We start from the raw sequence: 5,000 nt of genomic DNA, 5'->3' as shown, positions 1-5,000 counted from the left end.
TTTCAAGAGCGATATTTGCTATAGCGCACATGCGCTTGCCAGAGAAACACAGAAAGACAGAAAGTGAGAAATCATTCCCCAGGGGGGATGGCCACACCACAATCTCTTCCCTTCCATTCTCTTCTCAGGATTTTGGGCAAGAACCCATATACGCTACACGTGAGTTTTAAGACACAGGGTCTGGGACTTGAAATGCATTTGACTAGATAGGAGTCCTGTGATGTAACCATTATGCTATCTGCTGGTCCTGACACAAGACTTTTAAAGACCCCTAGAATCTCTAGCATGGTAAGAATATCTTTTTATAGGCTAAAAAGATGATGGATGGCTGGGGTTCCTAGATAGATTTGGGATAGTGGCTGGTCACTTAGACAAATGACTGGAACTATTAGCCTCACCACCACTACTCAACCTTCAGAAAGGAGAGAGGGGCTGGAGATTAACTCAGTCACCAGTGGCTACTGATTTAATCAACCATGGTATGTAATTCATCTCTCTAAAAATACCGATAATGGAATTCAAAGAATTTCTGGGTTGATGAACCCATTCATGTGCCAAGAGGGTTGCACTCTGATTCCACAAGTATAAAACTTCTGCAATAGAACTGACCTATATATTACTCTTAGCTTAGCTCTTCATCTGGCTGTTTACTTTTATGCTATGTAATATTCTTTATTTAAAAAATAAAGAAATTTTTAAAAATTTAAAAAATTAAAAAACTAGTATAGCAAGTAAAGTGTTTCCTTGAATTTGTGAGTGATTAAAGCGAATCATTAAACATAAGGAAGGAGTTGTAGGAACTTGTGATTTGTAGCCAAGTCAGAACTGTGGGTAACCTGGATATCTATTTGGTCTCTGTCCCAGGTTCCTGGCACAGAGATCCTAAAACCCTTTCAATATCCTGAGTGATTAGAGTAATAAGAGCACGTTTTGTTGTAATATTTAATCTTAGTCACCAGGTCCAGACACAAGACTTTTTTTTTCAAGAGCGATATTTGCTATAGCGCACATGCGCTTGCCAGAGAAACACAGAAAGACAGAAAGTGAGAAATCATTCCCCAGGGGGGATGGCCACACCACAATCTCTTCCCTTCCATTCTCTTCTCAGGATTTTGGGCAAGAACCCATATACGCTACACGTGAGTTTTAAGACACAGGGTCTGGGACTTGAAATGCATTTGACTAGATAGGAGTCCTGTGATGTAACCATTATGCTATCTGCTGGTCCTGACACAAGACTTTTAAAGACCCCTAGAATCTCTAGCATGGTAAGAATATCTTTTTATAGGCTAAAAAGATGATGGATGGCTGGGGTTCCTAGATAGATTTGGGATAGTGGCTGGTCACTTAGACAAATGACTGGAACTATTAGCCTCACCACCACTACTCAACCTTCAGAAAGGAGAGAGGGGCTGGAGATTAACTCAATCACCAGTGGCTACTGATTTAATCAACCATGGTATGTAATTCATCTCTCTAAAAATACCGATAATGGAATTCAAAGAATTTCTGGGTTGATGAACCCATTCATGTGCCAAGAGGGTTGCACTCTGATTCCACAAGTATAAAACTTCTGCAATAGAACTGACCTATATATTACTCTTAGCTTAGCTCTTCATCTGGCTGTTTACTTTTATGCTATGTAATATTCTTTATTTAAAAAATAAAGAAATTTTTAAAAATTTAAAAAATTAAAAAACTAGTATAGCAAGTAAAGTGTTTCCTTGAATTTGTGAGTGATTAAAGCGAATCATTAAACATAAGGAAGGAGTTGTAGGAACTTGTGATTTGTAGCCAAGTCAGAACTGTGGGTAACCTGGATATCCACTATGTGCAACTGGCATCTGAAATGGGGGGCAGTCCTGTGGGATGGAGCCCTTAACCCATACATTCTGATACTAAGCCTAGGTAGCTAGAGTCAGAATTGAATTGAATCACTGGACACCTAGCTGGTGCTCATAGAGAAATGGCTTGGGGGTGGGGAGGGAGAAACAGTTTTTGTTTGTTTTTTCCTTTAATGCCCTAAGCTATTATCCTCTCCTGCTTTTGCAGAAACATATTTATCTTAATAAGAAAAACACTGCATATGTGGTGATAAACAGAACTGGCATGCAGCCTACAAGTCAAGGATTCAAAAAGGAGTGGTAGGGACCATGGCAAACCATAGAAATGTGTCCCATCCAAAGAATCAGCCACAATTCAATTTTAGCCAATCACTGCCATGTGGGGGTGAAAATTCCTATTACTGGAAATATTTTTATTTTTCAAGAAGATAAGCCAGGCATCTGGTTTTCCATTAGAAACCTTATTAAATACTGGCTCAAAATTTCTTCCCTTTTTTTTACTTAACAAAAAGTTTATTATGAAAATGTACATGACCTGATTTTTGCATCATAGTAAAACAGGCCCATGACGAGGGGAAATAGGATTTTCTGTTGAAGAGCTATTATTTATACTTGTTCCAAGGCTTCTAATAGGATACTATTTCCTTGTATTAACACCATGCCAATATTGTTCTGTGGCCCACTAGTTGCCATCTCCTCGCATTAATCTATCACAATTCATAAATGGATCAAATCCCTGCAATATTTCTTGGACATGTCTGCCACCATTTAATTTCAATGATAACTTCTTGTCCATAATTTTTTTTCAATTAGGGAGGGTGAGCATTGCTCATGGTACCTATTCGGCAGGCTCAGAGATGTCTTTCAAAGGAATTTTCCCTGGCTCAAAATTTCTCAAACGAATAAATAACCAAATGGGTTGAATATGGTGTTCCTACCATTTGCAACTTCTGCCACCACCCTCTCTACATTCAATAAAGTAAGCAGCCCAAAGGTCTGAGTAATTTAGGGTGGAATAAAGACTAAAATATTTATATTCACTTAATTCAACAAGTAATTATTGAATTCTTGCTAAGGGCCAAAGGATATGATAGAACTTACAAGGGAGGACAGTTTCCCAAACACTGTTAGTGGAATATTACCCTAAAATACAGTAAACTACATTCATTCAAAGTGATATTTTTACATTTTATTCCAAGTTCTTCTGGGAGTTCAGTTTGGTGCAAAAATTTGAACAGTATCCACTATGAACAGACACTGAACTAACAGCTGGGAGGACAAAAATGAGCAAGACCAATCTTAGCCCCCAAAAGTTTATAGTTTAATGAGGAATACACACACCTAAGTAGATAATTTCAATTTATTAAGGTGAGTAGTGTACAGAGGGAACTATGAGATGTGCATGAGGGACTATGCCAGAATACACGACGTCTATGAAGAGCAATTAGAAATTCAGGAAATTTTCTGGAGAAGTTTTGACACTAATGTGGTATTTTTTTTGGGGGGGGCACACATGCTCGCCAGAAAGAGAGAGATAGAGAGACAGAAAGTGAGAAAAATCCCTTCTCCTCCATTCTCCTCGCAGGATCTTGGGCATGTACGCACACGCGCCCGGCGTGAGTTTAATCCACCGCGTCCGGGACTTGAACCTCAGTCGACAACATGAGAGTCCAGCAGCATAGCCATTACACTAACTGCTGGTCCCAAATGTGGTATCTTGAAGGGTAAATAAGGGCTAGCTAGATTGAAAGGACATTCTAGGGAGAGGGAAGCTCCTGAGAATTCAATAGGCAATTCACTATTACTAGAGGTGGAAAATACTAAGTGGTACATATCAGACGAAGAAGCTAGAGAAGCAAAAAACAACCTGATGGATACAGTATGCTGTGGGTAATGAGCTTCTACTTGATTCTGTGAGTAGGGTCAAATCTCCCAATATCTGATTTCACTCAAAGCTGCTTTTGAGATCAATAAAAGCAAGCGTTACTAATTTTATATGGAGAAATTAGAGAAACCATGGAGACCATATATTGCTGACTTATTATATAAAATATTAGCATTCTTTGGAAAAAGTGCTAGTCTAATGGATATTTTATTCTTTCACAGTTTTAAAAAACTTGAGTGGCATTTAACCAAAATAAAAATAGTCTTAGTACATTAATTTCCTGGAAGATATTCAAAACCTATTCTTTCCTTCTTTCTTTCTTTCTTTTTTTTTTAAGAATTTTTTTTTAAGAGGTTGTCTTAGGGTGCATGTGCTTGCCAGAGAGAGAGAGAGAGACAGAGATAGTGAGAAGGAAAATAACCCACCGCCCCCTTGGGGGTTATTTCTGCAATCCCTTCTCTTCCATTCTCCTCTCAGTATCTTGGGCACACATGCACACATGTTCAGCCTGATTTTCAAGCCACTGAGTCTGGGATTCAAACTGCAGTTGGTCATGTGGGAGTCCAGAGGCATAACCCCTATGCCATCTGCTGTCCTCAAAATCTTTTATTTCTTTTTTCTTTTTTTTGGAGAGATTTTCACTATAGGGCGTGTGTGCTCGCCAGACAGACAGAGAGAGACATAGAGACAGAAAGCAAGAAATCACCCCCCAGGGGGGATGGTCACGCCGCAATCCCTTCTCCTCCATTCTCCTCTCGGGATCTTGGGCACGCACGTACACACGCCCGGCGTGTGTTTTAAGCCACCGGGTCCGGGACGCGAATTGTGGTCGACTACGTGGGAGTCCAGCGACATAGCCATTACGCTAACTGCTGGTTCCCAAAATCTTTGATTTCTTTACTGAGAGTAAAATCAGTAGTAGAGGGCATAAATGTAAATAAGAAAGTTCAGAAATTTTCTCTTTAAAAGCAAAACAAAACAAAACTCCTAGATATTTGAGTATGTATGCCAATATTTCTAATAAATAATACATTTTAATATTATTGTAATTTTTTAACTCTAGAGAAAAGCATCCCATAATGAGAAATTTCATACGAAGAAAAAGAAATTTAAAATGAATACAAATCAGGACCAGCAGTTAGTAATAGCTATGTCACTGGACTCCCACATAGTTGATGGTGGTTTGAGTCCCGGACCCGGTGGCTTAAAATCACGCTGGGCATGTGTGCATGTGTGCCCAAGATCCCAAGAGGAGAATGGAGGAGAAGGGA

General features: G+C 39.2%; 1 protein-coding gene across 4 annotated transcripts in view; it reads right to left on the bottom strand.

Annotated features, from left to right (window-relative positions):
* Positions 1–5,000, bottom strand: part of SDCCAG8 (SHH signaling and ciliogenesis regulator SDCCAG8) — a 294,004-nt gene that overhangs the window by 250,735 nt on the left and 38,269 nt on the right. The gene's annotated exons all lie outside the window — the stretch shown is intronic.

The sequence above is a fragment of the Tupaia chinensis genome, unplaced genomic scaffold (assembly GCF_000334495.1).
Source record: "Tupaia chinensis unplaced genomic scaffold, TupChi_1.0 Scaffold000532_1, whole genome shotgun sequence".
Taxonomy (NCBI): Eukaryota; Metazoa; Chordata; class Mammalia; order Scandentia; family Tupaiidae; genus Tupaia; species Tupaia belangeri.
The sequence above is the reverse complement of the archived record's forward strand: the minus strand, read 5'-3'. Positions and strand labels throughout refer to the sequence as shown.